Source organism: Musa acuminata, unplaced genomic scaffold (assembly GCF_036884655.1).
Source record: "Musa acuminata AAA Group cultivar baxijiao unplaced genomic scaffold, Cavendish_Baxijiao_AAA HiC_scaffold_601, whole genome shotgun sequence".
NCBI lineage: Eukaryota > Viridiplantae > Streptophyta > Magnoliopsida > Zingiberales > Musaceae > Musa > Musa acuminata.
In genome coordinates, this window is record NW_027020840.1 from 1 (window position 1) to 12,500 (window position 12,500).

The window sequence follows — 12,500 nt, forward strand, 5'->3', positions numbered from 1 at the left end:
ATAGAATTCAATTAAGATAATGTATGAAAGTAGAATTCCTTGTATTCTCATTTGAGAATGGAAGGAAGGATTTTTGATTTGGGAGAGTTCAAAAAAAAAGAAGGATTTTTTGACTTGCCTTTTTCATTTTTCCCTTATAAAAATAACTCAATCAAAATAAAATTATCTAATCTACAAGAACGAAATGTTTGTTATGTTTAATATCTTTAGCTTAATCTGTATCTGTCTTAATTCTGTCCTTTATTCGAATAGTTTTTTCTTTGCCAAATTGCCTGAAGCTTATGCCGTTTTCAATCCAATCGTAGATGTGATGCCTGTCATACCTGTTCTCTTTTTTCTCTTAGCCTTTGTTTGGCAAGCTGCTGTAAGTTTTCGATAAAATCCTTAATACTTTGCCAAATCCATTCATGATTTATTCGACAAAAAAAATTATAAAAATGGATAAGATCGGCTAAGTCTTACATTAGAATTATAAACCCTCGATTAAAAAATGGAAATTCTTGTATATTGAGTAACCGCGGAGATGAATTTTGATCAGTTTATTTACTCGTTCTGACCTTTCAGTGAGTAAGGAGTTTATTAGGTCTAGGTCCCCTACAATACCTAATTGTCGATATGACAAGAAAATTTTTGTGAGGAAGGAATAAAAATCTTATTACAAAGAAATTCGTAAAAGTGACTTTCTTTTTCTTTTCAAATCAAAAAACTCCATTTTGGGGGGTATGATGTCAAATCAAACAAAATAGTATATGTGGTAAAAAGAAAAAATAGGTAATCTATTCCCTTTTTCTAAAATGATCTTATCTTGGAGATTGTGTAATGCTTACTCTCAAACTCTTTGTTTACACAGTAGTGATATTCTTTGTTTCTCTCTTCATCTTCGGATTCTTATCTAATGATCCGGGACGTAATCCTGGACGTGAGGAATAAAAAAAAATTGAGTTTTCTTTGTTTTTCTAATTTTTTCTTATTATTTTATCTATTCCATATATTCACTTTACCTATAAAAAAATAAAGGAATCGAAATTCCTTCGAAATCGAAAGTATCAAGTAATCAGAGCGGGCGGAGAGAGAGGGATTCGAACCCTCGGTACGAATAACTCGTACAACGGATTAGCAATCCGCCGCTTTAGTCCACTCAGCCATCTCTCCCAATTTAAATAAAATTGAAATTTCAATAAAATTTCAAATGAAATTGAAATTAACTATTTCAATTTAAATTGAAATTAAATAAAAAAAGAAAAGAAAATAATAAAAAAGAAAAAATTTTTAATTTTTAAGATATTAATTATTAAGTTTAAGAAAGACATTAATATAATATTTTTTATTAAGAAAGATATTAAACATTATAATTTAAGAAAGATATTAAACATTATAATTATAACATTATCATTAGAAATATGAAACATTCTATTAAAATTTCTAATTATAGAATAGATTTCATTACAGATGAAATAAAAAAAAAATAAAAAGTGAATAATTAAAAATTAAAATTATTAATAAATTCTAATCTAAATTTAAAGGTTAAAGGAATTGAAATTTTATTTTCAATTAAAGTAAAGAAAAAACAAATTAAAGGTTTTTTTTATGTAATAAAAAATTTCTTAAATATTATAATATTAAATATTATAATATTATATTATAAGTAATTTTATAAGTAATTGTATATTATAAGTAATTATATAATTAAGTAATTAATAATATTATATTATAATAATATTATATTATAAGTAATTATATAATTAAGTAATTATATAATTATAATTATATAATTATATTTATATTAAGTTAAGTTAATTTTAATAATTTAAGTAATGTAATTATATAAGTAATTATATAATTATATTTATATTTAAGTTAATTTACATTTACGTAATTTAATTTAAGTTTCATTTAAGTAAGTTAAGAGTAAGTCAAGAACGAATTTGATCAAGAATTCCATTTAGATAAGATTCGAAACAGGTATCTCCAATAGAAAGAAAACCTTACTTCTTTAATTTTGTACGAAAGGTTTATTCTCCCGGCCTGGTCCTAGTTAAGTACTGGCCGGGCCAGTACCTCTTTTTTTGTCCAGCTTCAATGACCCCTTCAGACAGACTGAGAATGCCAGCAATCCAGCAAAGGAAAAGTATAAGTATAACTTTATACTGTTTTTTAAATTTATATATGTTATTTAGAAAAGCTTTGTGCTCTTCGCCTTTTAAGTCCCTGGCTGGCGGGACTAAATATGTGTCAACGTTATAATTTTAATGCTATCTTGATTGCGTCTCACTCCCTTGTTCGACAAATAGTCCATTCATATACAATAATGTATATGTAGCGGGTATAGTTTAGTGGTAAAAGTGTGATTCGTTCTATTAACAACTTAAAAAGTTAAGGGGTCTCTCGGTTTTTTGCATACTCCGATCAAAAACTTTATTTCTTAAAAGGGTTTAATCCTTTACCTCTCAATAGCATATTTGAGGAAGAACATACATTCTCACGATTTGTATCCAAAGTCCAATTAGAAATTCTATTTTCGAAATTGAATAAGAAAATTGGATTATGTATATGGAGTCGTGAAACATAATTTTTTTTGAATTGGATCAATTCTTCCAATCGAATGAGTATGAATAAAGGATCTATGGATGAAGATACAAAAGTTTATTTCCAATCGTAACTAGATCTTAAATTTTGGTGTTGTAAAAGGGAAATTGAAGCCAAACAAGCTAGAAAAGGGTGGTTTTGGTTTACTAGAACCATCAGCATATTGTTTCAGCTCGGTGGAAACCAAATTCTTTTCCTCGGGATCCTGCGAGTGGAAATAGGGAACGAAGTAACTAGACTAGACGGATTTGGTATAATCCCTCTCCTCTAGAGGGATCATCTAGTAAGCGAGTAGTTTGGGATACATTCAGACAGAAAGGCTGACATAGATGTTATGGATCTAATTTTCTCTAGGAATACATCAATCTTCCATAAAGGAGCCGAATGAAATCAAAATTTCACGTTCGGTTTTGAATTAGAGACGTTAAAAGTGATCAAGCAACGTCGACTATAACCCCTAGCCTTCCAAGCTAACGATGCGGGTTCGATTCCCGCTACCCGCTCCATATTTCTTATTATGTATTATACATCTTATTATGTTATGTATTATACATCTTATTATGTATTATACATACATGCACCATCAATTTAGATATGCATTCTTTTTTATTCCCTAAAATATTTTCCGTGTAATTTGATTTTTTATCCGAACAAAAGAAAGTAAGAATACAAAAAAATAAAATAGGAATGAAAAGCGTCCATTGTCTAATGGATAGGACAGAGGTCTTCTAAACCTTTGGTATAGGTTCAAATCCTATTGGACGCAATTTATTTCCATCTATTTTTAAAATGGCTATACTTTTTAAAAATGGCTATACTAAGAAACCCTTTTTGAATCATTCGAATCAGAACTATTTCTCAATGATTACTCTTGTACTAAGAATAGAATATACCAAGAATAGAATAAAAGTAAGAAATTTATGTTTGTTCCTGAAGTAAAAACAGTTCGATCTGTTCTTGAATAGCTTCCTTCAAAAGAAATTCTACTTCCTCGGTGAATGTCTTGGTAGAAGATATAATTTCTTGAAATTTAGGTTTATTGTTTTTTAAGTAGCTACGTAACTGACTGAGAAATTTCTTTACCTGTCCAATTTCTAGCGGATCAAGATATCCATTCGCTCCGGTATAAATAGTAGCTATCTGTTCTTCCACTGCGAGAGGGTCTGATTGGGATTGTTTAAGCAACTCGCGTAATCGTTGACCTCTTGCCAATTGATTCTGAGTAGCTTTATCGAGATCAGAAGCGAATTGTGCAAAGGCTTCTAACTCTGTGAATTGCGCTAGTTCCAATTTTGATTTGCCGGCTACTTGTTTCATGGCTTTAATTTGAGCTGCGGATCCTACTCTGGAAACGGAAATACCCACATTAATAGCAGGTCGGATTCCAGCATTGAATAGATCGGCAGATAAGAATATTTGTCCATCTGTAATGGAAATTACATTAGTAGGAATATAAGCTGAAACGTCTCCAGATTGAGTCTCAACTATCGGTAAAGCGGTCATACTTCCTTCACCTAAACTAGAATTTGATTTAGCGGCTCTTTCCAAAAGTCGTGAATGCAAATAAAAAACATCTCCTGGATAAGCTTCACGACCGGGAGGTCTTCTTAATAGAAGAGACATTTGGCGATAAGCTTGTGCCTGTTTGGAGAGATCATCATAAATTATTAAAGTATGTTGTCCACGATACATAAAAAACTCAGCCAGAGCCGCTCCCGTATAAGGAGCGAGGTATTGTAATGTAGCAGGTGAATCCGCCGTTTCGGCTACCACAATAGTATATTCCATCGCCCCCTTTTCCCGGAAAGTAGTCACTACCTGAGCCACAGAAGATGCTTTTTGACCAATAGCTACATAAACACATATTACATTTTGACCTTTTTGATTGAGAATCGTATCTGTGGCTACGGCTGTTTTGCCGGTCTGTCTGTCCCCAATAATTAATTCTCGCTGACCGCGTCCTATAGGGATCATCGAATCAATGGCAATAAGCCCCGTTTGAAGAGGCTCATATACAGAACGTCTAGAAATAATACCTGGGGCAGGAGATTCAATTAACCGAGATTCAGAAGCTGAAATTTCACCTCTCCCATCAATAGGTTTAGCCAGAGCATTTATAACACGACCCAAATAACCCTCACTCACAGGTATCTGAGCAATTCGTCCTGTTGCTTTTACGGAACTTCCCTCTTGTATCATCAAACCATCACCCATTAATACAACGCCAACATTATTTGATTCCAAATTCAGAGCAATGCCTATTGTACCCTCTTGAAACTCTACTAATTCACCTGCCATTACTTCATCAAGACCATGAACACGAGCAATTCCGTCGCCTACTTGAAGTACGGTACCGGTATTCACAATCTTTATTTCTCTACTATATTGTTCAATACGCTCACGAATAATATTACTAATTTCGTCGGCTCGAAGGGTTACCATTAGTGTTTCTTTATTCTTTTTAGGAAGGAAAAGATAAAAATAATGCCTAAACTATAACTAAAAAAAGAAGGGCTAATCAGTTATTTCTTGCATGGCCCCGAGAATGCCAATATTAGCACGGATCGTACGGAAATGTAACTCGCTATTCAAGCAACTATTCAGAGTTCCTAGAGCTCCTTGTAAGGCTTGTTGGAAAACTCGTTGTCGGACCTGATTAATCGCTCTTTGTTGTTCAAACTGAAGGGTTTCATTTTTGTAATTTTCTAATTGTTCCAAACTATTACTAGTGGCATTAATCAAATTTTGTTTTTCTCGTTCTATTTCAGAGTATCCATTCATTCGATACTCATCTGCTTCCATTTCCACTTTACGTAAGCGAGCCCGGGCTCTTTCGAGCTGCTCAATGGCCCCTTTACGTAATTCTTCCGAATTTCGAATAGTATTCAAAATCCTCTGTTTTCGATTATCTAATAAATCATTTAATGAAAGTAGATTATCTTATCATTAATTTCAAAACTTCCATGATCTCTTCCCGAACCAAACATGAATCTTTCGATTCATTTGGCTCTCACGCTCAATTATTTATTTTATTTATGGTGTGGGTATTCCCATATCTTTTTTAATGTTTTATTTATGGTGTGGGTATTCCCATATCTTTTTTAATGTAATGAGCCTACCCTCTCTTTTCTGTTTGTATTCAAAGATGTCAAAACTGATACAAGACCAGAATATCAGGAGGACTCTTCCGACTAGACCAGACAAAAATCTAGAATTGTCAGCAAAGTTGTTTCTTTATTTGTATTTTATTTATATTTGTTTTGTATTTTATTTATCATTTTCATTTTTAGAATTCTATTTCATTTTTCATTTTAAAAAAATGAAAATAATAATTATTATATTTTTTATTTGTTTCTTCAAGTCCAAAAATTCCTCTTTTTTTATACATAGGTCGTCATTTCGGCATTAGATAAAAAAAGCAAAGTGCTCATTTTTCTAGTAAATGGTTCAAATTCTTTTATCGATATGAGTGTTCTATATCAAATCAAATAAATTACCAACTATTTTTTTTTTAACCATTTCGTTACTAACGTAGTGGTAGAAGTGGTAGAAAGAGTACCATGTTTTACCTGGACTTTAAACAATTTAGCTTTAACCATGTTAATGGTCTCACAATTATTGGTTGATAGAGAATCAAAGTGGATTTACCAATAAGTCACGAAATGCTATGGTTCTTACATATGATTTCTTAATTTATTCAGAAGTAATTCGTCGAGATCGTGCACCTTTTTCCTATTTCTCCTATAAATACCATAAATAAAGTGCAGCTGGATGGATCCAACCTATTCTTGAAATACACAACTCGCACACACTCCCTTTCCAAAATAAATCAATACACCAAGCACTACACTTAGATTTATTGGATTTGTTGCTAAAATATCGGTATTAAACCCGAAACTCCGGCGGATGGCCAGTGACCCAAGGAAACGAAAGAATCGATTACATTTTTCATATGCTCCCCTCTCTTATGGATAGGACTAACAAAGAACAGAGTTCTTTTTGTATCACTTCACTCGCCTTTTTTTGATCGATTTCTTTTTATTAATTTCATTTCCACTTTATTTAATGGCAATAGATTAAATCATTTGTTTGAAATTTATTATTTTTTAAGTTTTCAAGAAGTTTCCAATAAGATACTTTACTTAGGTCTTAGATCTCATATCAATTGATAACTATTTCGTTTGTTGAAACGCTTCGAACAATGAAAGTAAAAAAGTTTTCTATTGTACTAAGCTAAGGACAGAAAGGAAGAAAGCAAGCGAATCTGGTAATTCCTCATCCTCAAATCAGCCCTTCCTGGCGTATTGTCTCAACAAATAAGTAATTTATAAGTAAAGTGTAAATATAATTCGAAGAAGCAAAGGGCAATTCCAAGTTAAAGTTAATAAAATAAGAAAAAGTATGTAAGGTACTTTTTTCTATTTATTTCTAGGATTAAACAAAAGGATTCGCAAATAAAAGCGCTAACGCCACGACCAGTCCGTAAATTGTTAAAGCTTCCATAAAAGCTAGACTAAGCAATAAAGTACCTCGTATTTTACCCTCTGCTTCTGGTTGTCTCGCAATACCTTCTACAGCTTGGCCTGCAGCAGTACCTTGACCAACTCCAGGTCCAATAGAAGCAAGCCCCACGGCCAATCCAGCAGCAATAACGGAAGCGGCAGAAATCAGTGATTCATGGTAAGTTCCTCGCACAAAAAAAAAGAAATGGTTAATGATACAATCAAACCAATGAATTATTACTCATTTTATCATTAAGATCCAGCGGTCCGAAGTAACTAAAAACTCCGAATTGAAATGATAATATTACTAAATTACTGAACTGAATCGTCACAACTATCTCGTTTTTACCCATAATGGTGTTTTGTAAATCCATATGCATACAGTTCTAACTATTGTATTTCTTTGTTTCGAACCACTCTTTCATTTAATTCTTCGTTTCTTTACTACACCATTCTTGAGTTCATCTCTTTGTTCATTCAATCCACAATCACAGACAAAATAGAAGGACTGATATTGAAATCCGTCTAAATGGAGTGTGACTAAATGCAGTGTGAGCTGCAATCAATATCAATCAAATTAATACCAATACAAATCAATATCAATATAATCAATATGTAGTAATATAAAAGTATGTAGTAGTACCAATATCAATATATAGTAATAATTAATACTAATAATTATCGATAATATAATTATAAATGATTATATTAACTAATACTTAATTGATACTTAGATATTTTACATATGAATATTAATACTTATATTAATATTAACTATTAAACTAATTATTAATGTTAACTAATACTTATTTTATTACTTATATTTATTTACTTATATTTATTTATTTATTTATTATTATTTATTATTATATTTATTATATTATTATTATATTAATATTATTATTATATTATATTATCATTATAGGATTATATTATGTATAGGATTATATTTTATATTATGTATAGGATTATATTATGATTACAGAGTAGAAGTTATGATTATAAAAATAGTAATAGTATGTAATTAAGTAATAGCATGTAATTAAGTAATAGCATGTAATTATGTAATATAGTGATGTTATATAGGATGATAGGGATAGCCTTATATAACTAATGAATATCTAATGTCATTCTAATATGACATATATATTTGTTTCTTCCATAACGTAAACCACCCGCATTTTTTTTAGATTAAATCGGATTCTAGAATCATTCCTAGAAACATAGACCGGGGTCCGAGCTTATAGACATTACATACATCTAGTATACCCTCCCCAACCCTTCTTTTTTTTTTTACAATTCTGTAATACCGTCCATCTTTTCTCCTAAAACTCTAAGTCATATAGTAATACGTTATTATGTTCCCCAACCAATTGGATTATCTTGAACCACGCATGAATTGGGATAAACTTACTTAATAATAATAATAAAAAATAATAATAAAAAGACTATTTTGAAAGCTAGTCAATGATGACCCTCCATGGATTCACCTATATAAGCCGCAGCTAACGTTGCAAAAATAAGAGCTTGAATACCACTTGTAAATATCCAAGAAACATGACAGGTATAGGAACTACTGAAGGGGACTAAAGAAACAAGAACGACAACTACTAATTCATCAGCCAATATATTCCCGAAAAGTCGAAAACTAAGAGATAAGGGTTTTGTGAAATCTTCTAGGATGTTAATTGGTAAAAGTATTGGAGTTGGTTGAATGTATTTCCCAAAATAACCCAATCCTTTTTTGCTAAGACCCGCATAAAAATATGCGACTGACGTGAGTAAAGCTAAAGCAACAGTAGTATTTATATCATTCGTGGGCGCAGCTAACTCCCCATGAGGTAACTGTATAATTTTCCAAGGTAAAAGAGCACCTGACCAGTTAGAAAACAAAAATAAATAGGAACATAGTTCCAATAAAGGGAAACCAAGGACCATATTCTTCTCCAATCTGGGTTTTGCTCAAGTCTCGAATAAATTCAAGGACATATTCGAAGAAATTCTGACCGCCGGTCGGAATGGTTTGTGAATTCCGAACAGCTAGGATCACCGAACCTAATAAGATAGCAATTACTACCCAAGAAGTGATAAGTACTTGGGCATGACTTGTAAACCTCCTATTTGCCAATAGAAATGTTGGCCTACTTCTACACCCGATATATCGTATAACCCCTTGAGTGTTTTAATGGAACATGGTATAACATTCATATGGTCCCTCTAACAAAAATTGAACTTCAAAAAATAAATTATTTTGATTCAACCATCTCTTTCTCAACTCACCAACTTGAATCACTAATTGTATTCATCAATCGTATATTTAGGATATCAAGAAATTACATAGGATACCAAGAAATCACATAACATCATAACATATTATCAATATGCCCACATTTCCATTTTGTTTTTTCTTTTTTTTTAATTCAAGAATAGTAACCGATCCAATAAATCTATAAAATCCCCAAATAATTAACTAATTATTCTTAATCATAATCAACGATTTCTTATATAGCTACAACGGCCCTCACAAATTGCGGATACTAATTTGTTAAGAACCAATCGGATTGAAGCTATAGCGTCATCATTGGCTGGGATCGAAATATCTGCGAGATCGGGGTCACAATTTGTATCGATTAAACAAATCGTCGGAATCCCTAAAATTACACATTCTCGAAGAGCCATATATTCTTCTTGCTGATCAACGATGATCACAATATCAGGCAATCCCGTCATATATTTGATACCGCCGAGATATGTTTGCAAGGCAGATAATTTTCTCTTCAACATTGCGGCATCTCTTTTGGGAAGACGGTTGAGTTTCCCCATCTTTTGTTCTGCTCTTAAATCCCTGAACTTTTGAAGTCTCGTTTCCGTAGTAGACCAATTCGTTAACATACCACCGAGCCATTTTTTATTAACATAATGGACACCGGGCCCTTATTGCAGCTGATGCTACTGAATCCGCTGCTTTATTTTTGGTACCAACAATTAAGAAGTTTTTTCCCCTACTTGCTGCAATCAAAAACTAAATCACAGGCTTCTGATAAAAAACGAGCCGTTCTAGTGAGATTTGTAATATGAATACCTTTACGCTTTGCAGAGATGTAAGGGGCCATTCTAGGATTCCATTTCTTAGTACCATGACCAAAATGAACTCCGGCCTCCATCATCTCTTCCAAATTGATGTTCCAATATCTTCTTGTCATTTTTCCCCACACTTCCTTTTTGTTTTTTCTTTTTTATTTTTTAACAAAGAGACGAGGTACTTTGAAATAAATAATTGTTCCGATGGAACCTTCTACCGGAATTAACCGTTGATACACGGTACAAACCATTAATGTCTTTTAATTACTTATTTTTTTTTTACCAAATCAATACTCGGACCAGATAGTTAAGTTAAAAGACAGATAGTTAAAAGTGAAAAGATAGTTAAAGTAAAAGAATCTGCTCTTAGGAATCATGAAATCGCGTAAACGATTGTTCTGATGTCTCATGGAAATGGGACGTAAGAACAAAATAATTCTCTATGGTGTAACAAAATATCTCTCATTTCCAAATCGAATAGATTCTTTCTTTTGATTTCCAAATAAATGTTCTTGTCTTGCCTTGAACGGTTGCACTAATTTTTTGAATCCGGTACCAACGGGTATAATCCCACCCAGAACAACGTTCTCTTTCAGCCTTTCAACCAATCAATACGACCTCGTAGAGCAGCTTTTGCTAAAACTCGAGCGGTTTCTTGAAAACTTGCTTCGGATATGAAACTTTGAGTATTCAAAGATGCCCTCGTTATTCCAATAGGATTGCCCGATAAGAGATCGCTTCGTCCAAAGCGCGCCCCGCTCGTTCCGCTCGCAACAATCCGATTAATTCCCCAGGTGAAAAAACATTAGACATTCCATCTTCTGAAACCAACACTTTTGATGTTACTTGACGTACAATAATCTCTATATGTCTATTATGGATCTGTACCCCCTGGGATCGATAAACCTTTTGGATTTTATTAACCAAAGAGATACGACTTTGAACTATGGTTAGCTCCGCTTGAATCAAGAATCCCCAGGGGATTCCAAGAATTTTTGGTATCCTTCGTTCCAACCTTCAACTCTCCTTTCGAGGTTCATCGATATTGAATCAATAGAACGTACTTCTAAGATTTGTTCCACTTTTGGAAGACCTTGCGTTATGTCACCAGATCTCGATTTTTCATATATAAATGTAACTAATGTATCTCCTTCGTAAAAGATTTCTCATAATGGCCATGAACAGTAGCTCCTGGAGTGGCCAAATAGGGCTTAGCCGATCTTATAACTAAGGAGTCAACATGAACAATTATGATCTGACCAGATTTTTCTACGTGTGGTTCGTATTTGAATAGACATACATTTTCACAAAAAAATTGTCCAAGACGAATTTTTTTAGATGTCTCTTCCCATAATCGTGATGGAGAAAGTGCCAATTCAAATGGAATGGATTCAAAATGATGTTACTGCATGGATCGGGGTTATAAATCCTCCTATTTTCATCTATTAAACAGTATTTAAGTACTTGAAGTACTTGGAAAGTCTGTTGAAAATTGTCAAGTAGCAAATATTTCTTTAACAAGATCTGATTATAAGTTATTAAATGGTAAGATGAATAGAAATTTGCTATTTTAGGTACAATAGTGCCTAAGGGACCCAGCAAATCCTTAATTGGGATTATGGGATCCGATTCTTTTGTCATATTGTTATATTTTGAACCATTGAATGGGCCAATTCGAAAACAATTGGATGATGACAAAATTATCAAAGATTGGCATTCCTTATTTCGATTTAACAATGTACCAATAGTACCTTGATGTTGGGTAAGTGATTGAATCCTGGCCTTGTAAAAAAAAGGATTGATATTTGTGCGATCTAATCCATTATCGGAAATCAATCCGGAACTTGCCCTATCATATCTTTTTCCGGTATACGAAATAGTGGACTTGACTAACTCAATTCTTATGAAATCTCGAATCAGATCATTTGTTCTTACCTCAACAAAGGAAGCGTGAACCTCTTCCGGAGAACCTTTTTGCTCTTGATCCCAATTCAATACTAAGCAAGTCCGAACTAATTGAATACTTGTGTGAGAAATTCCTCGAATTGACTTGCCATTTCCATGAAGGATATAATTGACAACTCTAAGTTGGACATTATCCTTTTCCCGCAGGAGATCTTGAGGAAAAAGTGTTGCTAAATTTATGCCATCAGCTATTTCATATACTACGGGTCGAACCAAAACAAAATACTTTTTCTTGGTAGGTGTGATCCGTTGGACATAGATCCAATTTTTCCATTTTTTTGATTCCTTAGAAATTTTTTTTTCTGTTTCCGGTGGTATCAAAATGCCGCTGTGCCTGGATATCTTATCTGCCTCTCCAGGAAAATA

The 12,500-nt window shown here is 32.7% G+C and overlaps 2 non-coding genes and 1 pseudogene across 2 annotated transcripts; 1 reads left to right on the forward strand and 2 right to left on the reverse strand.

Annotated features, from left to right (window-relative positions):
* Positions 1-1,064: 1,064 nt before the first annotated feature.
* Positions 1,065-1,152, reverse strand: TRNAS-GCU (transfer RNA serine (anticodon GCU)). Its single transcript has one exon. It is a non-coding gene; the product is annotated as a tRNA-Ser (tRNA).
* A 2,128-nt stretch (positions 1,153-3,280) lies between these two features.
* TRNAR-UCU (transfer RNA arginine (anticodon UCU)) lies at positions 3,281-3,352 on the forward strand. The gene has a single exon. It is a non-coding gene; the product is annotated as a tRNA-Arg (tRNA).
* A 9,008-nt stretch (positions 3,353-12,360) lies between these two features.
* Positions 12,361-12,500, reverse strand: part of LOC135662244 (DNA-directed RNA polymerase subunit beta''-like) — a 2,308-nt pseudogene continuing 2,168 nt past the window's right edge.